General features: G+C 41.8%; 1 long non-coding RNA gene across 1 annotated transcript in view; it reads right to left on the bottom strand.

Annotated features, from left to right (window-relative positions):
• The window catches only part of LOC127526571 (uncharacterized), a 463174-nt gene that overhangs the window by 176305 nt on the left and 275291 nt on the right, over positions 1–11578 (bottom strand). The gene's annotated exons all lie outside the window — the stretch shown is intronic.

Genomic DNA, 11578 nt, shown 5'->3' with positions numbered 1-11578 from the left:
TGCTGGAAAGCAAATCTTCTCCCAAGGAACAGGTTTCTTGTAGTAAAGCCGACATCTGACAAGGAGAAGTAACCAACAGTGTGAAGTTGACATTGATTGCCCAGTGGGTGGTGAAAGCTTAAAGCCACCGGTCTCCTAGTGACTTGGCTGAAAGGAGAAAGCACCGAAGCTACTGCAGAAAATGATAAAGATGAACTCGCCACTGAATGTAAGTTCCATCTGTTCTCTGCACGTTGTGGGCACATTTATATGTTGTGTGTCTTGCAGCATGTACAGTTCAGGTTTTCCAGCCGACAGTACAGACAGCTTCACCTACCAAAAGTGCTTAGTTAATTTAGAGTTGGTTGGGAAAAAATGTGATTTGGAGGATCAAATTAGGAACTTGATAGCAACTGGGCAAACTGAAAATGGGATCAACTCGATTTGCTTAGACAATTCGTCTCCTTCTAATTTGGCTTCAGTCTCTCCAGGTCCCACTGTAGTCAGTGCACGGCTGAAATCAGCAGCAGCAACTCAGCCACAAGGCAAGTGGGTAACGGACGCGGGTCTAAGAAGCCAAAATTTAGTCCTTTGGCACCCATGTCATCAATTCAAACACACAACAGATTCTCAGCACGCTGCAGCATGCCTGTAGATCCCGTGAACAATAAAGTGATCCTAATTGGCAATTCCATAGCACAGAATGTTAGAATTCCAGACAATGTTAAACCAGATGTTAATGTTAAATGCCTTCCAGGGGCGAAGAGTTCTGACACAGAGGCTCAATTGGATCTTCTGGCCAACAATGAAGTATCAACCTTAAAGCTGCATGATGGCACTAATGATATTTATTTACTGCAATCTGAGTTATTAAAGGGGAACATCATCTCTCTATCCATCAAAGCTAAAAGAAAATGTCAGAATTCAATTGTGTCTGGCCCCTTACCAAGATTATATAAAGGGGATGTGATCTTTCAGTATAGCAGTTTGTGTTCCCTTCACTACTGGCTAGAAACCTGATATGCAAATAAAAGTTTAGCCCTTGTGAACAATTGGGATGATTTTTGGGAAAGGCCTGGGTTTTTCAAGATAGATGGTCTTCATCCCAAGTGGAGGGGATCTTTTGTTTTATCTCAAAATATGGCAGCAAAACTGCCTGGTTGACTGATCAGAGCACCATCCAGGCCACAGTTGTGTGATCTTAAATCACAGGCTGTTGTTTATCTCACCTGTTACTATCCTGAAGCTGTTACCTATACTCCCTGTTGTAGGGCATCTTACAGATTTAGTCAGGATGCAAACCTTAAATTACTTGATAACCAAAAAGTAGTGTATAATTAGACCAAGAGAAAACCAGATTCTCCACCAGGGGCACCTATAATAGTAACTTAGTTCATATTAAAACAAAAAATAAATCACCACTGTACAAAGAATTATGCAGTTTTAAATGCTGCTTATTAAACATTTGCTCTTTTGGAAGTAAAGCTGCTTTGTTAAATGATAATATATTAAGCATAAAGTCTAATCTGTGTCTTCTAAGTAAATTTAACAATGTTCCCCTAGCTGAGGTGTCACCAGATGGATACTCGTTCCTTCATAAATCTAGAGATTCTGGTCGAGGATGAGGCCTTGGACTAACTCAATGTGACAACATGTAAATGACTTCTAAAAATTTAGGCGACTTCACATCCTTTGCAGCACTATTTAAAATGTTGAAACAGATTCCAGCACAATTGTAGTGGTAGTCTACAGACCACCAGGGCCATGTTCATTATTCATTACTAAATTTGACAACTTTGTGTGTGATTTGGCTATAAATTATGATCAAGTAGTGTTGTTGAGGGATTTTAATGTACACAACACTGATGTGGAAACTGAAACTTTTAGCAAATGTTTTACTTCTTTGTTAAATTCAGTAGGATTTGTCAGATTGTCAATGGTCCAACTTGTAATCATAACCACACATTAGATTTAATTATAACTCAGAGTTGAAATTCAGAATTTAAATATTACTCCATTAAATTGTTATTTCAGATCACAACTTAATTGTGTTTGATTTGGTTCTGCCAAATGTGAATGGAGCGGGAGGTCGACAGACGGATTGGTGCGGCATCCGCACGGTCCGTCGTGGTGAAGAGAGAGCTGAGCCAAAAGGCGAGGCTCTCGATTTACCAGTCGATCTACGTTCCTACCCTCACCTATGGCCATGAGCTTTGGGTAGTGACTGAAAGAGCAAGATCACGGATACAAGCGGATGAAATGAGTTTTCTCCGCAGGGTGGATGGACTTTACCTTAGAGATAGGGTGAGGAGTTCAGTTATCTGGGAGAGACTTGGAGTAGAGTCGCTGCTCCTCCGCATTGAGAGGAGTCAGTTGAGGTGGTTAGGGCATCTGGTCAGGATGCCCCCTGGACACCTCCCTGGGGGGGTGTTCTGGGCCTGTTACACTGGGGGAAGGCCACGGGGGAGACCCAGGACACGCTGGAGGGATTATGTCTCCCGGCTGGCCTGGGAACTCCTCGGGGTCCTCCCAGAGGAGGTGGCTGGGGAGAGGAAAGTCTGGGCTTCCCTGCTTAGGCTGCTGCCCCTGCGACCCGACCTCGGATAAGTGGTGGATGATGGATGGATGGATGGATTGGTTCTGCCATTACCAATACATTCACAGATTAAAACAAAGGCATTGCAACATTTAGATTGCAATTCTGCTTCACAATTTTTAGATACTTTGAGTAAGTCAAGTGTAAGCGTGGAAGGCAGTTTAGATCATCTAACATCACATCATAGTATGACTTTAAGAGATGCTCTGGACACAGTGGCTCCCCTTAAAACAAAAGTGATCAAATAATAAAAATAATAATAATTCATTACATTTATATAGCACTTTTCTCAGTACTCAAAGCACATAGAAACTCACCCTGGTTTAATGAGAGCACCCGAGCTCTTAAATTAGTGTTGAAAACAAGAGCGTAGATGGAGAACAACAAAGCTGCAGGTCTTTCGAATTGCATGTTAAAAAATACTAAAACACTGTCTTTAACGCTCGCTCAGACTACTATTCTAAAATAATAGATAACAACAATAATAATCCTTATGTACTGTTTAGAACAGTGGCTAACTTGACAAATGAGAATTCAGATCTACAGTGTAAAATACCAACAGACATTAGCAGTACAGACTTTATGAACATCTTTTAATGAGAAAATGTTAATGTTAATATTCTTTCTGCGTGCAACTGTCTTGCTGCTCACATTTCAGCTTTCCTCGACAGTCTTATGAGACCACTAGCTAAAGGACCCCCTTCATACTTAAAATATACTAACCGTAATCTCCAGTTGTTTGACAACCTTAGGTTTCATGGTCCTGACTGCTTTATCTTTACCATGGACATTACCTTTGTGTACACAACCACCCCTCATGATGAAGGTCTCATCGTCCCCTGGCAGCCATTCGTCACACATCCAGCTCACTTCATAACTCTTTTTCAGTGGAGTTGTAATAGGTAGCAGAATGAGACCTAGCTATGCCAACATCCTTCACATATCTGGGTAGAAGAGCGTTTCTTTTCTTCCTGACTAGATGTTGTAGCAGACCAGTACAAAAGATCCATCGATGGTCGTGTTTGTGTTGCCTCTTTGTTCCAGGAGCCTGCTACAGGGATCTGCTGACAATTTTATGAGTTTCCATCCAACTCTCAAGTTTATAGTTGATGTTTGCACAACAACTCTACCAGCTTTAGATATCAGATTTTCTGTCAGCTTTCCAGGACTTAAAATGAGTCTGTTACAAGTAAGCTGACAGTTACCTTCCATACAGCTTCCATTCCGGGCATACTGAACACTCTCTGCCGTATTAACAGTTCCTTAGACTCCACCGCCTCTGCAGTGATGAAAGGTGACTTCTGTAATGAAGCACTCAGAATGAGGAGTTTGTTCATCGATAGAGGGCACCCTTCTCATGTTGTGGACAGGACCCTCAATGAGGCCAGGTGCAGACCTCATAACAGCCACTCTAAGAGGAAGCCCAGTAATGAAAACCACTGGTTCTCCCACTCCATCCCAACATGCAGGTCATTAAACAAAATTTCCCAGTTTTGCAGAATGATCCTATCATGAGAGCCTTTATTCCTAACCCTCCCTTGATCTCCTTTTGTCGACCACCTAACCTACGCAAACTTCTCATCCACAGCTGACTTCACAGAGGAGAGACACATTCATCACCAGGCACTTTGAGCTGTAACTGGAGCCGCTGTGTCACCTGCCAAGATGTCACCAACAATCTCCTTATATCTGCTCTCTCTAGTAAATTCAGTATTAAATAACGGGCCTCTTGCCAGTCTAAAATTCTTATCTGCTGCATTTCTTATAGCAAGTGTCCAGCCACCTACATACAGTAAGTGAAATGGGGAGATAGTCAGCAGACTGTTTCAGGGAGCACCTTCAAGCCGTTAAAACGAAAGGCCTGAAAAAGTCTATTATAGAGCAATTGTAGGACAATTCACGTCCCACGATCGTTTTTTTTTTTTCTTTCACAGGGCTTCAAAGTCACTTTTCAAAGAAAAACAGAAGCAGCTCAGCTCATACACACCCTACAATCATGTTTCTCCAGATCTTAATGACTGACTAACTTTTAAATCTTTCCCTTTTTCTTCTCTAATGGCAGCGTTTTGTCACATAAGTACATAAGAGATCTGACAAACCAGAGGAGACCATTCAGACCATCAAGCCCCTTTGTTTAGCTAACAGCTAAGCTGCCCCAGTATCTCATCAAGAGTCTCCTTAAAGGTTGTCAAGGTTTCTGCTTCTGGTCTGTTACTGGCTTTTTCCATTTCAGTTGCACACCTGATGAAGGCTGTACAACCAAAACGTGGTGTCTCATACCTTCTTTCCTTTTCAGCATAGAAATTATCTTTGACCCCTCTCTCTCTGTATATGCATATATATATATATATATATCTACTGTATATGCAGTATATATGTGTGTATATATAGTCATGCACGTGCGGATGGGAGACAGTTTAAGGCAGGGGTGTTGAACTCCAGGCCTGGAGGGCCGCTGTGGCTGTAGGTTTTCATTCTGACCTTTTTACTAATCACTGACCAGTTTTCACTGCTAATTAACTTCTTTTCCCTTCATTTACTAACCCTGTTTTTAAGGATTCAGTCCTCTGAGTTGATTCTTTTCTTCATTAAATGACAGCCAAACAGAAATGAGATGTGAAACGAGACAACAGATGACCAGCTAAACTGGGATTTCAAACTCCAACCAATTTCACTCCAACCAATCTCTTAATGAGAAGCTGATTATTGCTGTTAATTAAACCCGTTATTTAGGTTTGTTGCTGCTGTCATTCTGACACAACAGACATTTCCATAACTGTTGATTTTCTGTTTTTTCTAAGAACATTGTCAAAATGTTGTGGGGACCTGAGAGATCAACCTTACTGAGACCTTCACCTTTCTTTATTTTCAGCTATTGTGTGATGGGCACAGGTTAGCTGTTTGTTTTGTGTCTCATTATTGTTTGGCTGCTAATTAAGGAAAATGAAACAACTAAGGGACCTGAATTAAGTTAATTAAAATTAAGGCAAAAGAAGTTAATTAGCAGCAAAAACTGGTCACTAATGATGAAGGTGGTTAGAACGAAAACCTGCAGCCACTGCGGCCCTCCAGGCCCGGAGTTCGACACCCCTGGTTTAAAGGCTCAGGTGATGGTAATTCTCCACCAATCAAGGAGGTGGCACTGTATGGTAACAATCTCTGTTTTCCTCCATCTGCACACTAGAAGATTGACCGCTCTCCTGCCACATAACAGGAAGATCTGTGATCTTGTGCAGTCACAATAGGACTCTGGTCTGAGAAGACTTGATTTTTGTGTTGTTGTGCAGTTTATTTGGGAAACAAAATATTTTCAGTTACATGGGGTTTGTCCAAGGGTACTCCAACACTCGGACTGTCTCATTTTTTATATATATATATCTATCTATTATATAAAAAAATTTTGGTTCGAGACGTGATCATCTCGGGGCGACACATTGAAGTCCCGTGAGACTACTTGCACGTCACGCTCTACTTACAATTTCTCAGAGACACTTTAACATCCCAGGAGACAAGGTAGTGGGACAAAAGGTCAGCTGCTGTACAGGCTTTTAAATGATTGACACGCAACATGACATGCAGATCACGCAGCTTGGCAGCAGCAGCAGCAAGCCAGCAGCTAATTCGTCCACATCTCCTTAGCGTGCGTTCAGCCCCCCCTTCACAACGTGAGTGGCAGAGATGCAAAGTGGTGAACTTGAAGTGCCCCCCGGAGAGAGGGGTTGGGGGGTGGGTGAGTGAAACGAGTAGTGGGCAAAGCCCCTTAGTGTGTATATATTATATATATATATATAAAAACAAAGGTCTGCTATGCGGTTTACATATTTGCAGTTAGTAATCCACAAAGGGAGAAAATGAGTCACGTATCTTTAAATAGTTTTTTATTCCTAAGCTTTCAACAACCTGTCAGGTGTCATCATCAGAGGAAAATGATTAGACATACAGGAATCAAAGCCAATATAAGTATATATATATACAGTATATAAGTATATATATACAGTACTGTGCAAAAGCTTTAGGCAGGTGTGAAAAAATGCTGTAAATAAAGAATGCTTTCAGAAATATAAATAATGATTGTTTATTGTTATCAATTTACAAAATGCAAAGTGAGCGAACAAAAGAAAAATCTAAATCAAATCAATATTTGGTGTTACTACCTTTTGCCTTCAAACCAGCATCAATTCTTATAGGTACACTTGCACAAAGTCAGGGATTTTGTAGGATTATAATCAGGTGTATGATCAACCAATTATATCAAACAGGTGCTAATGATCATCAGTGTCACATGTAGGTTGAAACACAGTCATTAACTGAAACAGAAACAGCTGTGTAGGAGGCTTAAAACTGGGTGAGGAACAGCCAAACTCTGCTACCAAGGTGAGGTTGTGGAAGACAGTTTCATGTCATGGCAAGATTGAGCACAGCAACAAGACACAAGGTCGTTCTACTGCATCAGCAAGGTCTCTCCCAGACAAAGATTTCAAAGCAGACTGGGGTTTCAAGATGTGCTGTTCAAGCTCTTTTGAAGAAGCACAAAGAAACGGGCAACGTTGAGGATTGTAGATGCAGTGGTCGGTCAAGGAAACTTAGTGCAGCAGATGAAAGACACATCAAGCTTACTACCCTTCGAAATCAGAAGATGTCCAGCAGTGCCATCAGCTCAGAACTGGCAGAAACCAGTGGGAACCAGGTACACCCATCTACTGTCCGGAGAAGTCTGGCCAGAAGTGGTCTTCATGGAAGAGTTGCAGCCAAAAAGCCATACCTCCGATGTGGAAACCAGGCCAAGCGACTCAAGTATGCACGAAAACATAGGAACTGGGGTGCAGAAAAATGGCAGCATGTGCTCTGGACTGATGAGTCAAAATTTGAAATATTTGGCTGTAGCAGAAGGCAGTTTGTTCGTCGAAGGGCTGGAGAGCAGTACAATAATGAGTGTCTGCAGGCAACAGTGAAGCATGGTGGAGGTTCCTTGAACGTTTGGGGCTGCATTTCTGCAAATGGAGTTGGAGATTTGGTCAGGATTAATGGTGTTCTCAATGCTGAGAAGTACAGGCAGATACTTATCCATCATGCAATACCATCAGGGAGGCGTATGATTGGCCCCAAATTTATTCTGCAGCAGGACAATGACCCCAAAACATACAGCCAAAGTCATTAAGAACTATCTTCAGCGTAAAGAAGAACAAGAAGTCCTGGAAGTGATGGTATGGCCCCCACAGAGCCCTGATCCTGATCTCAACATCATCGAGTGTGTCTGGGATTACATGAAGAGACAGAAGGATATGAGGAAGCCTACATCCACAGAAGATCTGTGGTTAGTTCTCCAAGATGTCTGGAACAACCTACCAGCCGAGTTCCTTCAAAAACTGTGTGCAAGTGTACCTAGAAGAATTGATGCTGTTTTGAAGGCAAGGGTGGTCACACCAAATATTGATTTGATTTAGATTTCTCTTTTGTTCATTCACTGCATTTTGTTGATTGATGAAAATAAATGATTAACACTTCCATTTTTGAAAGCATTCTTTGTTTACAGCATTTTTTCACACCTGCCTAAAACTTTTGCACAGTACTGTATATAATATAGTAAATGAGGGGGTGGGAGTGCAGGAGGTGTGTGTTATACACGCTATATTTAGAAAGATGGTTTCCAAGCACAACATAGATGATGGGGAAAAGTGTATTTGCCAGTTTGACACAATTGAGAGAGTTCTGAGGGAAGTTTTGCAGAATGGAGACCAGATACTGGTTTAGACTTGAGAGAAAAGGGTGATGCAAATGAGTACAGGGGATGCACTGGAAGATCAGAAGAGAGGAGAACTCCAAATGTCCTCAATAGACCTCAATAGAAAAAGCAGGAAGAGGAAGGAATAGGATGCCTAGATAGAAGAGAAAGAAATGATTTCAGCCCTGACTCATTACATATCTCCCAGCACAGATGTGCCAGACTGACACCGAGGGGAGGAGGATATTGGATGGCCTCTGATATTTAGGACAGAATTATGAAATTCAGGAATGTGGAGGTTTCATCTTGGCAGAGGACCCATCACTTTTTCAACACTTCTCCACGTCTAAAGGGCACAATGGGGCCAACAATAAGAGAAAGAAGGAGGATGTTGGCGAGGGCAGACCCATCTCCAGACTGGTCTTAGAGTAAAGGTGAGGTGGTCCAACTCGAAAGCAGGGAAGGAGACGCCACCATCCGACCTGCCACAAATCAAAGTGGAGAGTTTAAAAAATGGCGGCTTGTGATTCTAAAGGAATGAAGACACCAGAGACTTAAGAGACTGTCAGAACGTAGGTGGGGGAGAAAGAGAGAGCATAGAGCTAACAAAGTTAATTCAAGGGAGCAAACTCATTTTAATAATTGACAGGACTGGAATGAGAGAAGAAGGTGGAAAGAAATGGAGTCTCTGACACCCTTCAGAACATGGCAAAAGTTGTCAGGTACAGTACAAGCTTCTTGACCCCAGTATAGATATCCAATCCCAGGTACTGTATCTGAAAGACAATGTCCGGGGAATGAATGAGGGAAATGTAGAGACATGATAGGAAGAGTTTAGTGGGAAAAAGAACAGATTTAGACCAGTTAATCTTATAAACAGTTCAAGGACAGGGCTAAGATCAACAGGGGCATTACCATGGTAGAGGAGAACATCATCCACAATTAAACATTTGGAGTATATCTTTAATCAATATGGGACTGATACTGTCTGAGTTGTGGATAACTACTGGCAGAGGCTCTAATGAAAGAATAATGAGAAGTGGGGAAAGAGGACAACCCTGTCTGCCTCCTTGAAACACTTGGAAATGGTGGGGGATGTTGGTATTAGTAAGAAGGATAGAAGAAGAGGAAGAATAAAGGGTCTGCACCATGTTTATAAAGGCTGGGCCAAAAGCCCATTCTATCTAGGACATCAACAACAACTAACAGCTCAAAGTGCTTTACAAGATGAAATAAAAAGGAAGCTAATACAGTATATAAAACATAAACCAACAAGATTAGGCAATAATATTTATACAGTATGTAACAAAGAAAAAGGGAAGGTCAGATGGCCTGGAAGACAGAAAAAACAAAAAGGTCCAGTTCATGCTGTCAAATGCCTTCTCTGCATCTTGGGGAAAGAATAGCAGAAGGTGAGGAAAGAGTAGGAGCAACAGGCAAAACCAGCAGTGAGTGTTGAACACTGTCAGCCTCATGACAGGACGTAATAAACCCAGTTTGATCAGGATGAACCGGTTTAGGAATCACCGCCTGCAGTCGACATGCAAGCATCTTTGCCAGCAGCTTGACCTCAGAATTCATCAATGATAGCGGACGGTAACTAGAACAACTGGTGGGGTCCTTACCCTGTTTAAGCATAAGGGTAATGAGAGCCAAATTAAATAAAGGGTTGAGATGGGGTGAAGATAGGGCAGAGTTAAACATGTGGAAGACAATAGATTGTGCTCCGGTCTGGTCCGGACAAATGTTTCTAAACAAATAAAGATGAGAATCTCTACATGGGGCTGCAGTATTGCTCTATGCCCAGGAACAGCCCTGAAGCGTATTAGGGCCACAGAGAAGAAAAAAAAAAGTGCATGTTGAGAATAAAGTCAACATGTTGACTTTATTCTCATGATTTATTTTATCATTAAAATAGAATGTCGTAAACTTCATCTTAAAATTAATGTCTAATTTACTAGATTTACTCAAACCTCGTCATAAGTAATTTAGCACATTAAATGCTTTGTGTTAAGTGGTTCCCAACCCATTTATACATCCAGCCTTTTGGAGCCTCGTCACACCTGCCATAAAGGTTCTCTACACTGAACATACACCTGGGGACCCCTTACTGCGTGTCCCCCAACATGTGTAATGTATGCTTTAATTAATTTCATCATGAAAATGATATCAAGTAATTAACTTAGCATTCTGAATGTTCAGAGAGCAGGAATATCAGGAAGTGAATGTATTCTGTGTGGCGATCACTGTCTGCGCCTCCTCTCAGTGCAAGAGGACGTCAGTTTAAGAAGCACGTAGCAATTAACAACTGGGTCAAGGAACACAACACAAAGCATTTAATGTGCTACATTAGTTATGACGGGGATTGAGAAAATCTAGTCAATTAAACATTGATTTTAAAATGAAGTTTACAACATGGCAAAGTTAAACTAGAGAGAGAATAAACAAGGGTTTAAAGTGGAAATATCGACTTTAACTTCAATACAGTGATCCCTCGCTATATCGCGCTTCGCCTTTCGCGGCTTCACTCCATCGCGGATTTTATATGTAAGCATATTTAAATATATATCGCGGATTTTTCGCTGCTTCGCGGGTTTCTGCGGACAATAGGTCTTTTAATTTCTGGTGCATGCTTCCTCAGTTGGTTTGCCCAGTTGATTTCATACAAGGGACGCTATTGGCAGATGGCTGAGAAGCTACCCAACTTACTTTCTCTCTCTCTCTCTCTCTTGCGCTGACGTAGGGGGGTGTGAGCAGGGGGGCTGTGTGCAGCTGCTTCCTGAAAGGACATGCTGCACGGAGCTTCGCATACTTAAAAGCTCAAAGGGCACGTATTGATTTTTTTTATCTGTCTCTCTATCTCTCTTCCTGCTCCTGACAGAGGGGGTGCGAGCTGCCGCCTTCAACAGCTTTGTACCGGCGGTGCTTCGCATACTTAAAAGCCAAAAAACCCTATTGATTTTTTTTTTTGACTGCTTGCTTTGCACTCCTTTGAAAAGGAAGATATGTTTGCATTCTTTTAATTGTGAGACAGAACTGTCATCTCTGTCTTGTCATGGAGCACAGTTTAAACTTTTGAAAAAGAGACAAATGTTTGTTTGCAGTGTTTGAATAACGTTCCTGTCTCTCTACAACCTCCTGTGTTTCTGCGCAAATCTGTGACCCAAGCATGACATTCTAAAAATAACCATATAAACATATGGTTTCTACTTCGCGGATTTTCCTATTTCGCGGGTGGCTCTGGAACGCAACCCCCGCGATGGAGGAGGGATTACTGTATA

Source organism: Erpetoichthys calabaricus, chromosome 2, assembly GCF_900747795.2.
Source record: "Erpetoichthys calabaricus chromosome 2, fErpCal1.3, whole genome shotgun sequence".
NCBI classification, from domain to species: domain Eukaryota; kingdom Metazoa; phylum Chordata; class Cladistia; order Polypteriformes; family Polypteridae; genus Erpetoichthys; species Erpetoichthys calabaricus.
The sequence above is the reverse complement of the archived record's forward strand: the minus strand, read 5'-3'. Positions and strand labels throughout refer to the sequence as shown.